The following is a 15,912-nucleotide window of genomic DNA, read 5'->3' on the forward strand; positions in this document are numbered from 1 at the left end:
TAAATAAATATTATTATAAATATTATTATAAATTTAATAAATAACCTAATGTAAATGTTTACATTGTTATTATGGTAAATTTAATGTTTTTTTGTTTCATGTAAAATGCTGCCACAAAAACCACACATTTTGTATATGACTGATAATTTTCTACTCCAGCTTTAATGTATGTTCATGTAAACATTTTAGTTTAACTTGACATTCTTATTGAAAAAGCTTGTTTGTTTACATCCCTCTCTAATTAGAGTTGATTAACATTTAGTAAAGATATGCATTTTATTACAAATTACTAAGACAAATGCTTACCTTAAGTTTTAGATGTACTGAATTGCTTTGAATAATTATTAAAACACTGTCCTTTTTGGTTGTCCTTATTTTGATCTCAAAACTGACAAATCCTGGAATGGCTCCACTACTTTCTTCCAAAACTGCTTGTAGCAGCTGGTTTCTGGTGTAGCTTTCCTTGACCACAAAATCTACATACGTCCCCTCACTAAGAAATAATCCATCATCCTCAGACACATCTATTACACATAGAGGAAGCTGATTGGTAATCAATATTCAAATTAACATAACAGAAATAAAATCAGTGCAGGTAATATTAAAAGTGGCATTACTGATGTCACAGTTCACCCCAGTAAAATTCCCAGTACACTGGCAATAGTGATAGAACCATTGATCGTGGCAAACTCCACCATTTAGACATTTATTGCTGCTACACAGATTAACATCCGCCCGTGGACATCTGTAAGCATCAGGAAGAAACATATATGACATGTTAATGTATTTATATAAATATTGTATTATTCTGAATTAATAAGACTGTTGTTATTGCATAGGGAATTAAATGATTTCTATTAGACACCTTTAATCTTTTAGGCCAGTATATCTCATTTGCTTAAGGATAAAACTCTTTGTATCACATATGGCACTAATAATTATAAGTAATAATAACAAATATACATTCCCTCACCGTCTTAACCACTTATCCAATTAGGGTTTAAAGTGGTTTGCAAGACATTTTGTCAAATGATATTAAGATGTTAAAGGTGGGAATATTTACATTTACATTTACATACACATTACATTTACATATACATTTCCTGGATTAATGCATGCCTTGCATTGTCTATATTGTTTGAGAAGATTTTGTGTTGGGGTTACTACTTTGTAAATTTGCCATCCCATACCAGCAAAAATATACAATTTGAATCCAAGTCATACTAATCAAGAAAACGTACGTCTCCAGTATCTTGTTAGACGCCAGAGCTTTAGAAGCATCAAGCTGGACGTTGTTTAATTTCACAGTTTTCACACATCCGACAAAGTCATGAGTCCTCACTTGAGACGGCCTCAGCAAAATTACATTAATGGACTTAACTCCTCCAAATGTAAGGTTATTGTTCCTGACATCCAGAGTTCTGAAAAAAGTGACATGATTTAAAAATGCTTTACTTCAATTGTAAAGGTTTAAACAAGTGTTCAAACTAGTGCATGTAGGTTAAATAATGATCAGTCACTGAGAAAATTAGGACTTTTTAACCCTGTGTGAGCGGCTCCATATCAAGTCCTACCTTTGGGATCCAAAATCTTCATATTGTGACAAGCAAAAACCTTTGGGCTCATCAGCTGTGCAGTTGTCAACCTCTAAAGAGGCAATCTGCAACACATACAATAATACCAGAAAATAGTGTAAAATATGTAATCATCTGCCCACCTCATCAAACAAATGATCAGTAATATTACAGCTTGTGGTTATTCTTTTAGATATTATAGATGCTCCAATTAACCATTACTACATTTCCAACCATGTCAATTGTGTCCATTTTTGTAACACATTTTTAGATAGTTAGGAAGTCCTATGTGTGCCAAACCAAGATGGTTATAGTTATGGGGTGAATTATAACAGCTGGTAAAAGCTCTGGCATTGTGCAACTTTTTTGCTATTAAAAATAGCCAAATGTCATGGTTTCTTTAAATGCATTAATCAGTAGATACTGAGATTTAGCTTAGACCAGAGTTTACATTTACATTTTCGGCATTTAGCAGACGCTTTTGTCCAAAGCGACTTACAGTCTAAGCAACTGAGGGTTAAAGACCTTGCTCAAGGGCCCAACAGTGGCAACCTGGCAGTGGTGGGGTTTGAACCTGCAACCTTTTGCTTACTAGTCCAGTATCTTAATCGCTAGGCCACAAACAGGTCCTTAGTGCCAAACAGGTCCTTAGTGCCAAACAGGTCCTTAGTGATTCCAGTCTTTCATTTATTCCAGATGTTTGTTGTTCTACCCCTGGTTTTGGAAATAACACACTGCACACTAACATACAGCATGCTGCCCAGTCAGGTGCAAAGGGTTGTGCTGCCACCTTCCAAGAACTTGACATTTAGTCATTCAGTTTTCCAGAGTGAGGGGCTGAGAGCTGATCCCAAAAACAATAGATTCCTTAAATTCAGACATTGAGAATTGAGAGTTTGACTTTAAAGCTACAGAATTATTTTGGCTCAAAATAGACATTTGGCATTAGTATTATTAGTATGCAAAAGTAAGCCTAGACAGATTGGAAACGTGTTTATAGCACTATGGATAAGTTCTCAGTCAGTTTAGATTCTATCTAGCCAATTTCACTTTTATATTCTCCTATTAGGCTGAATTCTGCAGAACTGACTAGCATAGTAATGCAAATGACTCTGAGATTTGACAATTGCATAGTACTTCAATTGCATAGTATGTCACTTTGAACACAGGCCAAGACGACTAAATACCTGGGACAGTTGTTATGAGAGCACAAATGTGGACTGTTTTGGGACCCCAGGTATACAGGCCATCAGTCGTTAGATTAAAAAATGAAGTTAAAGTGCAATAAAATGATTGGTGTAGGAATAAACGACCTACATTTCCAATTCTCCTAACAGTAACATTGTGAAAGTTCCCATCAGTCACTAGTTTTGCTGTCTCCAGTCTTGCAACTCCCGAACCGAGATCATAAGACAGGCATAGCTTTCCATCCACAATTTCCAGTGCAAGAAACTCTGAGGTTGATGGTTCACCGGGATTGTATAGAAGCAATGAATTTTGTTTTACAGTTGCAAATTCAATGGAGATAAAATTATATCTGGGATCCAAAGGGGGGAACTCCATGTAGGACAACTCATTAAATCCATAGCTATGCTCTTCACAGTTCAATCCAGTCACACCTGAGGATTAATAGAAGTCTTAGCATCCAACATTATATAATATATATATATATAAAAAAAAACTATAACTGTACATGAAATAAAAGGTAAAGCTTACCAAATGCACAGTGACATGTGTATCCTGTTACAGAATTTGAACAGTGGCCATGGAGACAGGGAGATGATGCACAATGGTCTATGATAAAATCACAAAATCTTCCTGGAAAATTAGGAGCATCATTAATTAAACTGTTTCTGTTATTATATCTAAAATATTTTAAAACAGCTTAATGAAGGTGAGACAGTACAGATATTTTAAATGTCTCCGAACTATTGATTTATTATTTTTTCTTTAGTAACTGCTTCATCCTCAGTCAGTACCATCATGGTGGGTCAGTCAACTCTCAGAAACATAAGGCATAGGAATTCAACCTGGACAGGGCAGCAGTGCATTACAGGATTGTACTATACAATCACCCAGCCACTCACTGATTCAAAGCTTGGGGTAATTTAGATCAGCCACTCTTTTAACCACAGTACCTGCAGAGAACCCAAGTGGACAAAATGAAACATTGGTTGCGTCTCACAGGCAGTGACTTATAGTAAGGTATGTTCCTTTGGCTCCATCTATCAATAAATTAATAACACCAGTTAAGAAAATGTATAGAGTATACATTTGCAGATACATTTAGACTTCACCTTAAGGGTTCTAAACTTGCAGCCCATGTACCATTTCTGGCTCATAAGACATGGAGGTTCAGCCCATGCTTCTATGCTTTAAGCTTATTCTTCCTATATAGCATATATACCCATATATCATCTTTTGGCCCCTGTTGCAGCTGTTGCAGATTGGCCAATCAAGTGGGTTCCCACCTTAAAAAATGCAGGGGTTGCCAGATACCCGTCAGTGTGTTGCATCCACAATCCAGCCTTTGCTGCTGTTTTTAGATATTTAGACTGCGAAATAAAAGCACTATGATCCAAAAATTAAGTCATACTCAAGTGTGATGCCTCACACATTCTGCACAGACTGGATATTACATCCCTATTTGGAAGCTTTATCACATCATAACGTCAAAATGAAGGTATGACATGAGACTGATAAGTACACCCTGTAGTGAGGGTTTGATTATAAATCTTCTGTAACAGCAGCTAGAAAAAGGTTCATAGTTTTGTTGGAACATTTCTGCTTGTTTGGGCTATTTATACATCTATCCGAGCGCCTGACAACTGATAAAAAGGTTGAAACCCACTGCCTTAATGTCATTGTCATGATGTCAGGTACTGGTTTTGTTATTTCGTCCACTCTAATTAACTTAACTAATCAGTCTGGTCAAAAGTGGCCAAAATAGACCTGTTGTATTACTTGATTTTTTAACCTTTCAATTAGACATTTCCAATTCCTGATTGCAACTCCTCTGCACCACCCCTGGAAAGCCACAGAGAGTCACGCTATATGCTCCAAGAATCATCCACCACTCATGCAGGCATTTACAGCAGCAATGTGACCATCTGATTTCCTCCCTCAGGCACAGCCAATTGTGTCTGTTAGACGCTCAGCCACATAGATAGCACAGCTGAGCATAAAATTCCCACAAACATCCAGTTTTATTAATTACATTGTGGAAAACAGTTAAAAACATGCTACTTACCTTCATATCCAGGTTTGCAGTCACAAAAGAATCCCCCTTGTACGTTCCAGCATGTCCCACCATTTGAACACACTACTGACTGGCACTCATTATCAACAATGGAACAGTCAAATCCTGAGAACCCGTCTGGACAATGACACAGAAATCCTCCAGGTTTGTTGTAACAGCTCCCTTTATTTTCACAGGGGTTCTCCAAGCATTCGTCAATATCAGACTCGCATCTAGTGCCGGTATATCCGTCTGGACAGGTACAGTTATAAACTTCTCCATATTGAGGAGAGGCAAATATGAGCCGGGAACTCTCTAACACATCAACGTCTTGACTGATGTGAATATTTTTATTGCAGGTAGCACCATTCTGGCAGGGATTGAGAGAGCAGGGGTCACTGGTTACCAGAGATATTGTCACATTGCTTTGTGTCTCCAGTAATTTCCGGTGCATGCGTGATATTCCACTTGCTACTTCTCCGCTCAGATACAGTCCATTATAGTTTTTCATTGCCGCTAGAAGTAGCATTTCTTTTCCTTGTATCTTTAATCCAAATACGTGACTTTTAGATGCTTGTAGATTGAAAAGGCTATCCAGAGCTTTAACAAACTTCAGATATTTTAGTGACAAAAAGTTCTCAAGATTGGAAAAAGAGACATAAAACAAAACACAGTTGTCCAACGAGGCATTGGTAAAGCCTTTATAATTCACATAAATGCTGTTGTTTACAGATGGGTGAAAATTGTCACTTGCTTCCACAGTGATGTTGTGTGTTGCTTCTCCTTGATATGAAGAGGACCATAAGTTGCACATCCCAAATGGAAAACTAAACATCCGCACATGTCCACCTTTAAAACTGCAGTTAAACACATCCAGTTCATCCAGATCATCTGGTCTTACGTTACCAATTAGTCCTCCAGTAAAGGATGCACCATAATATTTGACCAAAATATGAATTTCTCTTGGCACTGGTGGATTGTCATTTTCATCCAGAACTTTGACATGAAACATGGTAGTGGAGGACAAAGGAGGGGTACCAGCATCTTGGATTACCACTTCTATATCAAAAATAGGACTGACTTCACGATCCAGTGTCCTTGATGTGAATAGAACACCATCAGAAGTAAGTGTAAAACTGTTTCCCATGGCAGGCCTCATCAGCCAGTAGGTAAATGGACCTTGATTTGGAGGGAGATCATCATCGATAGCCGTCAGTGTGGCAATTAATGTTCCATGTGGCTGATTTTCCCTAACGAACCCCTCTCTGAAAGTAAGTCTAGGGGCATTATCGTTAACATCAGCGATGGTAACGTATACAGATGTGCTGCCTGTTGCAGGAGGTGATCCTTCATCAATGGCAACAACCATGAGGTTATATACAGACCATATCTCTCTGTCCAACTGATTGTTGACTGTAATAATTCCAGAAACAGGATCAATAATAAAGGAGTTGTTTACATTTCCACTTGCTATTCCATAAGAAAATTGTCCCCATTTATAGACCACATCCTGGTCTGAGGCACTGACTTTGTAAATAGATGTCCCAACCGTAGTGTCTTCACGTACGATTATTGTGTAGCGTGCAGATTCAAATTCTGGAGGATCATTTTCATCTATTATATGTACGTGTACAAGTGCCTCATCAACATTGGAGCCAGTTATGCTTCCTGTATTCTTGGCAAGTACGCGAAGAGTAGCATGATTCTGCTCTCGATTTTTCAGACTTTTTGCTGTGTAGATTCTCCCACTGATTTTGTCAAGTACAAACCCTGCTTGTCTACTCTGACCAAACAATGAGTAATAGACCTGACCCATGAGACCCAAATCATAATCGATGGCCACAACATGTCCGATCTCCGTTTGCAAAGGAATGGTCTCAGGTACAGAGAAGTTGTAAAGATGACTTTGAAATGTTGGAATGAATTCGTTGATGTCTGTAACTTTAATCTTAACACGTGCTATGTCATAGAAATTTTGATTATCCATGTTAGCTGCTTTGACCATGAGTTCGAAAGTTTGCTCATGCTCAGAATCAAACATTTCCAGAGAGGTTATAGTACCGTTACTTTCTTCCAAAAAGAAGAGCTTAGCATGTCCTGATATTAATAAATATATTATTTCAGCATTACTTCCAGAATCTGCATCAGTGGCTTTAATCTGAATCACCGATGAACCAATTCTAGAGTTTTCTAAGATAGAAGCCGTGTATTCCATAGATGTAAAGACTGGTGGGTTGTCATTTACATCTGTAACATTTATTGTGACGCTGACTGTGCCAGTCTTGGAGAGCCAGGCTCCATCCTTGGCGATGATAAGAAGATAATGGATTTTTACCTTCTCAAAGTCAAGAGGTTTAACTAGAATAATGAGTCCTGAAAGTAGCCCGATAGAAAATAGTCCATCCTCATTGCCTCTTTTAAGGCTGTAAGAAGGTAATCCATTCACTCCCTCATCTTGATCTGTGGCTTGAACTTTGCCGATGACTGACTGCACAGGGAGGTTCTCGGGGACCGAAAATGTGACACGATTTTCTAAAAATTGTGGAGCAAATAAGTTTTCAGGTGTTACTTTGAAAGATATGTCAGTTTGCGTGGAAAGAGGATGAAAACCTTTGTCTTTTGCTGTAACTACAAGAGTTAGGTAAGCCTTCTGTCTGAGGGATTTATCTATGAAGACCTTTCCTGTATGGAGATCTATCATGAAGTACTCTGATGCATTCCCTCCACTAATTATGTACTCAATGCTGTCATTCTTTTTTGGATGGTCTGGATCTATTGCTTTGACTTGTATAATCTCTGTTCCTATAGGTAAGGTAAATAGGACTGACAAGTAAGTCTTAAAGGTCAAAAACATGGGTGGAAATTGGTTAGACTGAACAAAAGTCACTGTTACAGTGACCGAGCTGTTTAAAGGGTTGGCACCACCATCAACGGCCATGACAGTAAAATTATAGCTTTGAGATTCTAGCTCATTGAGAGAAATCAGTTGTTTTGTAGAAATAGATCCAGTGGATCCATTTACAAAAAACATTTCACTTGCTGGATCAATTAAGTAAAGAATTTGAGCATTTTGTCCGATGTCCCTGTCGAGAGCAGTGACTTGTAAGAGGAAAGTGTCCAGAGCTTGTGGCTCGGGGATGGTTACAAAGTACGTAGACCCAGAAAAGACCGGCGTGTTGTCATTGATGTCTTTAATGTCAATGGTGACATCTGTACTGACACTCCAAGCTGAATCGTTAGCATTAACTCTGAGAATATATTGGTCTTGTTGCTCTCTATCTAAAGGACCTATGACAACTATAGTTCCAGTATGTTTATCAATACTAAAAGGGATTTGCTCACTCCAGTTTAAAATAGAATATAAAATAACAGCATTTACACCAGTATCTTCATCACTGGCAGTTATCTGAACTACTCGAAGGCCAATAGCGGCATCCTCGGGAATCTCAGTAAAGAAAATTTTAGAGAATCGAGGTGCGTGGTCATTTGCATCCATGACCACTATGTTAACTACTGCAGTTGAAGTAAAATCACTATTATCTCTATCAATGGCTTTAATAGTAAGTTTGTACTCTGGTATTTTCTCTCTATCTAAACTTGTTGTAGTTCTAATAGACCCATGAGTTTTGTCTATTATAAATGCTCCAGCTAAATTACCAGACAAAATAATGTACTGTACCTGTCCATACTCCAGAGAGTCAGCATCAGTTGCTAAAACGTTGCATACCCAACTTTCAGGTACATTCTCAGACACTTCGCACTTATATTCCTCCTGCATGAATACAGGTGGGTTATCGTTCACATTGATTACAGTCAAATTAATTTTAGCATACGTTGAAAAAGGTGGGACACCTGAGTCCCTAGCCTCAACTACAAGATGGTGATTCTTGTTTTTCTCAAAATCTAAAGAACTTTTCACTTTCACTTCTCCAGTCCGCTCATTTATCTCAAAAACACCTCCATTGTTTCCAGATGCCATGTAGAACGATACGGGTCCAATCCTGTGTGTCTCTGCAGTAGATAGCGCCACCACGGTTCCTGGAAATGTGTTCTCGGAAATGGAACTCTGATAAATATTTACTTCAAGAAGCGGGAAGTCTAAAGTATTCTGAAATCGGACAGTCAGTGTAGTGGTGTCCATTTTAGGATTAATTCCTCCATCCTGGACATGAACACTGACTGTAATATCTCCTGTTCCTTTGAGGTCATCCATGGTGAAAACAGTTCCTGTGTCAGAACCGATGGTAAAGAGATTGGCATGTTCTCCATAGAGAGAGAAATGTAATTTTCCATTCTTCCCCTCATCTGCGTCCTTGGCCATCACTGTACACACTATTGAACCTGCAAAAATGACAACATGAAGTATAAAGGCACAACATATTCAGAGAAATAAAACATGACAAAGAATAAAACGCTTTTAACACAAAATAACTCATTGTACTAAGAATATATTTGCATTTAAACTAGTCGTCATGTATGCTTTTTCTAGATTCAGACTAAGCCTGTACCTTGACTATGTTTTATGTTTAAAGATGTTTAATAAAGGTGGTAGTATTGTGCAGTGGAAAATGACACTTGTCCAATACTGCAGGAATCCAGGGTTCTAATGACCAACCGTGCTATCTGCCAGTCGGATGTCTTACAGACATGATTGGCTATGTCTGAAAAAGGGGAAAAGGATTTGTCTTTGAGACCCTGTGATGGATTGGCATCCTGTCCAGGATTTATTAATGCATTGTGCCTATGATGACATTTCTTTCTTTTAATATACTCAAAATAAATGGTATTTGTCAATATTTTGAATTAAAATCATGTTTTGAATTAAAATAAATGTTTTACAGCTTGGTTTGTTTGTTTTCCAGTGGGGCCAATATTTGTGGAGGGCACTATGTCCACTGAAATTAGAGTATTAAGTGGCATTTATTAAATATGAGCAAGTCCCTTGCTGGTGACTCTTACCTTTGGTTAGTTCAGCAAAAACATTGGCAACATATGGTCCATAGAGAAACTGAGGGGCATGATCATTTACATCTTCTACCATCACTACTACAGTGGCTGAACTTGAAAGGGGAAGACTGGGGTGCCCATCGCGGGCAACTACGGTGATGCTGTAAGAAGCCGTTGTTTCTCTGTCCAAATTACCAGTGTTGAATAATTCTCCAGTAGTTTCATTAATAGAAAAGGGAGCATCAGTTCCAACCAAAGAATAGCTGTGAATTAGAAGGTAAGAAAGACATAAAAGGTAAGTGCAGGTAAATGTTCAGTAACAGCAGAGTACACATGGGAGTTGGAAAGGGGCAATATTATCAATCAACGTCAATAAAATAGAATACGTCATACTAAGGGCGTTTTCACAGGTATTTGTATGTTTACTAAGTAAAGGTGATTTACGACTTTGAGCCCAGGTGAGTTTCTCTCTAGTCCTCCATGTGAACTTTTCACATTGCTATTACAATTTTAAAGGGTTTTTTTTTGGTGTCTGCATATAAATGAGGATAAGTTTCGGATAAAATACCAAAGAAAAAAGGATAAATCATTTTGTTTGGATTTTTCACAGTGTGGAGGTGACATCACAATAATATAACAATTAGGTATTGCGATAGAAATGAGAATTATGAGTAAGGGGCTTCTTATAAAATCATATAAAAGTATTTCACATATTTAAAGTGTAAGATAGTTTTCACATATATAAGAGCACTGTGACCGAGGTCACGAAATAGAACAGAACATGCGAACATAAACATAACAAGGATGTAAAAGCAAAAGAAATCTAAAAAAGACTATCACATCACAAGACCAGAATTATTTAGAACATTGCAGACTTTATGGCGATATGGCGCCAAGATGGATCTTCTTATTTTTGAATAACACACGTGTATGTAAGAATCATCTTCCTGATGATTCTCTTGTGTCCGACTCTGTGGAGGAGGCGTTGGCGATGGAGAGGGCGATAAGAGGTATAAAAAGACCTATGTAAAATTACTTAGTTGTTCTTACTTTGGTATGCTTCTATGCTGTATGTAAGAATCCACAATTGTGCTTTCATTAAACTTCAATCCAGCTAAAAAGAATCTCTTGTGTCTGAGTTTGCTTTCTGACAGGAAAAGTTCCACCACAGTATCTTGTAAAAACGAACCATCCTGCTGTGGGCTGGAGTATTTAAGTAAGTGAGAAAACACCCTTATTTACCTTATTTGTCCATTTACAGCAATATCTTCATCTGAGGCAGTAATTCTTGCAAAGATTGTTCCAACTGGGGCGTCTTCTAAGATTATTGTGTTGAATTCCTCATAATCAAATACAGGCCTGTTGTCGTTGACATCATCAACAAGAACAAGTATAGTTCCAGTTCCTGTTAGTGGTGGTAAACCTGGAAAGTAATGGCTTTAATGAAAAGAATATGCATAAACTGGCGTCTCTAGTCATCAAGGCATCTACAAAAACGTGTACTCATTCTACAGTACTTAAAAAACCACCAATAATGAACAGTTCAGAGTGGGTATGTTTGCTGAGGAGAATGCAAGGCAGATTAGTGTGTTGCTCTGGATAAACGTGTCTGCTATATACTCTAAAACGAAATTAAGGAAACAAAAACATTGATAGCCCAAACACACAATTAATTATGGAAGGGCCCAAAGCTAGTGTTGTTTTTCCTTTATCCAAACTTGCAACCCAAAGAGCAACTTCTAATTAACCAATCAGGCACTGAAGATAAATGTATCTGTAGGTCTGGGGCGGCACGGTGGCTAGGTGGGTCGCCTCGCAGCAAGAAGGTCCTGGTTCGATCCCCAGGTGGGGCGGGCCGGGTCCTTTCTGTGAGGAGTTTGCATGTTCTCCCCGTGTCTGCGTGGGTTTACTCCGGGTGCTCCAGTTTCCTCCCACAGTCCAAATACTTGCAAGTGAGGTGAACTTTAAATACTAAATTGTCCATGACTGTTTGATATAACCTTGTGTGAACTGATGAATCTTGTGTATTGAGTAACTACCGTTCTTGTCATGAATGTAACCAAAGTGTAAAACATGACGTTAAAATCCAAATAAATAAAAAAATAAATATCTGTAGGTATGGTGGCATGCTGTATCAATAGAAATGTCAAAATATCAGTACCTGAGTCTACAGCAATGATCTGTAGCATGTGCTGACTTTGTTCCTCTCTGTCTAGATTTTGTAGTATGTGAAACGTTCCGTTTGGATCTAATAAAAACGATCCGTCAGAATTTCCATCTTCAATAAAATATGTCAAAAGATTATTTACTCCGAGGTCGTTATCAAATGCAGTAATCTAGAAAAGACAGAATTAGAATTTCAGATAAAAATACATGAAATTTAATTAAACAAAGTGTGTTTTATGTTTTATTTATGTGTAAAATAAATGGCTGTAGAAGATAAATGATACCTGATGGGTGGTTTGAAAGGGTTCCTCATTCTCTAATACATGAAAAGTCAATAGTTCTGGGAAAACTGGCACACAATCATTTATATCCACTAGTGTGATATTAATTGTTGCTGTGCAGGATCTTTGGATGTCTCCTTTATCCACTGCTGTAATAGTTAGTGAGTAGAAAGACGTTTTTTCTCTGTCCAGTTGGGCTATCACTGAAACGATACCTAGCCCTGAGTCCACCGTGAACCTTATCTCGGAGATCTCATACCGTATTGCTGCATTAGACCCAATGTCTTGATCATTTGCTTGAACTTTCAGCAGGCTCGTCCCACGAGGAGTGTCTTCATTTACGACTACGTTGTAAAATGTTTGTGAAAACACTGGGTCATTGTCATTAACATCCTCAACAACTACTGTAAGGTTTACAGAGCTTGTCAGCTGGGGGAAACCGTTATCCTTAAGTGTTATCGTTATTGGAATATGGTCTTCACGCTCCCTGTCCAAATACTTTTGCAGATATATGATTCCTGTAGTGCTTCCAATTCTAAATAAGCCTCCAGCAGAATCCTTTAAACTGTAAATAATTTCACCATTAGATCCAGAGTCCAGGTCAACTGCTTGAATAACTGTAACAACAGACTGAAGAGGGAAGTCCTCCTGACAGGAAACTGTATTATCCGATGTAAAAACTGGAGCATTGTCATTAATATCCTCGACGTGAATAGTAAGACGCACAGTGCTGGTGAGACGTGTGTCCGCAGGTAGAGAACAATCGCTAGCTTGAAGTAAAACACTGTACATTGCATTTGTCTCTCGGTCTAACTCTCCTTTTAGGCACAAACTACCCATTTGGTTTATTAAAAATCTGTCTTCAGGGTCTCCTGATAATATTTTTATATTTGTTTTTCCATTCACTCCTGCAAAATAAATACAAATGTGTGATTACCACAGCATATAATTGAGGCTTTATTTCTACATTTGATTGAAAATTGGAAAAAAAACACAACCATCTGATGTGGTAATGCAGTCACAAATAGTTAGCCTTGAGCCCACACCAATCAGCCATAACATTAAAACCACCTCCTGGTTTCTACACTCACTGTCCATTTCAGCATATCAGCTCCACTTACCATATAGAAGCACTTTGTAGTTCTACAATTACTGACTGTAGTCCATCTGTTTCAGGTCAGCAGGTATTATTTAGGTGGTGGATCATTCTCAGCACTGCAGTGACACTGACATGGTGGTGGTGTGTTAGTGTGTGTTGTGCTGGTATGAGTGGATCAGACACAGCAGCGCTGCTGGAGTTTTTAAATACCGTGTCCACTCACTGTCCACTCTATTAGACACTCCTACCTAGTTGGTCCACCTTGTAGATGTAAAGTCAGAGACGATCACTCATTTATTGCTGCTGTTTGAGTTGGTCATCTTCTAGACCTTCATCAAATAATACCTACTCTGTGGTGGTCCTGTGGGGGTCCTGACCATTGAAGAACAGCATGAAGAGGGCTAACAAAGCATGTAGAGAAACAGATGGACTACAGTCAGTAATTGTAGACCTACAAAGTGCTTCTATATGGTAAGTGGAGCTGATGAAATGGACAGTGAGTGTAGAAACAAGGAGGTGGTCATAATGTTATGCCTGATCGGTGTATATGCATCTTTTAGTTTATATGTATAGAAGAGACAGTTAGCTCCCTCATTAAAGCAAGTTGACCAGCCCAGTGATGCTACATGTGAAGATGTAATGCTCTGTCTTTTTCAGACCATGCAGCTACCAGGTAGACACTGTCAGTGACTAACTTGAGAGTAAAATTGTAAACAACAAAAAAAGGTGCTCAGGGTGGCTCAGGGTGGCACAGACATGATTGGCTGTGTCTGGAGGGTGGCTGATTTTATTTAAGTATATTTAATGAAAGAAAACATTGCACATTGTTCAACATTTAAATGGGATATTCTATTTAACCATGTGTTGGTCTGTTTTTACTTCAGTTTCCTACATTACCCACAATTCCATTTAACTGCGACACGGTAGCTCGGTGGGTAGCACTGTCGCCTCACAGCAAGAAGGTCCTGGGTTCCATCCCCAGGCGGGGCGCTCCTAGTCCTTTCTGTGCGGAGTTTGCATGTTCTCCCCGTGTCTGCGTGGGTTTCCTCCAGGAGCTCCGGTTTCCTCCCACAGTCCAAAAACACGCAGTCAGGTTAATTGGAGACACTGAATTGCCCTATAGGTGAATGTGTGTATGTGTGTCTGCCCTGCGATGGACTGGCACCCCGTCCAGGGTGTTACTGTGTGCCTTGCGCCCATTGAAAAGCTGGGATAGGCTCCTGCACCCAAGCACGACCCTAACTGGATGAGCGGTTAAGAAAGTGAGTGAGTGAGTGAGTGAGTGAGTGAGTGAGTGAGTGCACTTTGCTCATTGACCAGCTGTGTGGTAACTCTATTACATTCTGGATGTTTGAGTTGATGTTTTGTTTGAGGTAGTTAAACTAAATAAATTGTCTTATTACATGTCATTGTGTTGAGAATAACTTAATGTGATGTAATAACAACAAACCACCACTAACTTCCCACAGAATTCATATCAATATAACATCAAACAATACAGAAATGTACATTTTATCATGAAGATTTTAATATCATCACATTGTTTTACAGATTGTGTATATGCTGCCAATGCAGTCTGTGATAATTAGTTTTAAAACACTTTTGTTGTTGTTTTTATCCCTGCCCAGTGACAGATGGTGCCATCTGCTTGTAATACTATCTGGACTGGCATCGTTTCTACACTATGCTAGACTAATAGGAATGGGGGTCTCTGTTTTTACTCGCTTATGTGTCTCTGCTTATCCATTGCCAACAAAAAATAATCTATTTGTACAAAAAATAACATCTTTATTTTTTGGTTTCCACACTACAAGCCTTTTGATCCGTTGTGTAGTCTGCAGTACATTCTAAGAAAGCAGAGAAGCTTTGTAATTGTTAGCAGGGACAGACTATTCCCCTGAGACAGCTTCTTTATTCATCTTCTCCAGGAAAGCTACAAAGGACTCATGACGTAAGACTTAATGAGACCGCTTTTATAATTTCAGCCAGCCCAGGCCTTTCAAAGCTGCTGTGTGAAGCTAATGGCAGGCACTACTGCAGACTGACAGCAAAATGATACAGCTACACCAGTCTGGTTTTATTAAAAGGAAGGGATAAACATACACAGGTGCAGTATATGGCTGGTATATGCCAACAAATGTCATAATATATGGTTTAATATATTTAATAATATATGGTTGGATTAAAATGCTACATTAAATAAAAAATAAACAATGTATTACTGTATTAAAAATATATAGTAACCTGAGTGTTGCCAGAAAAAATGTGTTAAGAAAATGCTGCTAATTATCTATTAATGTCTAAGGGAAATAAGCTTTTTGTAAACAATGGTAGGTACACTACATGTGATAAACCAGGGAAAAAAGAGAAGGCAACAAGAGAAGGTAAAATAGGGGTAAAAGCATGATCTATATGGTAAATTATGACATTTGCAGTGGTGCCCCCACCTTTATACTAACCATCATCAGGATCTGAGACGTTCAGGTTGAAGAAACACATGCCAGCGGAGGAATCTTCAGGCAAGGAGACAGAGTAGGCGTTCAGTCTGAACACTGGTGGGTTATCGTTGACATCAGCCACGTTGAAATACACCCTGACCCTACTGAG

Source organism: Trichomycterus rosablanca, chromosome 20 (assembly GCF_030014385.1).
Source record: "Trichomycterus rosablanca isolate fTriRos1 chromosome 20, fTriRos1.hap1, whole genome shotgun sequence".
Classification (NCBI taxonomy): Eukaryota; Metazoa; Chordata; class Actinopteri; order Siluriformes; family Trichomycteridae; genus Trichomycterus; species Trichomycterus rosablanca.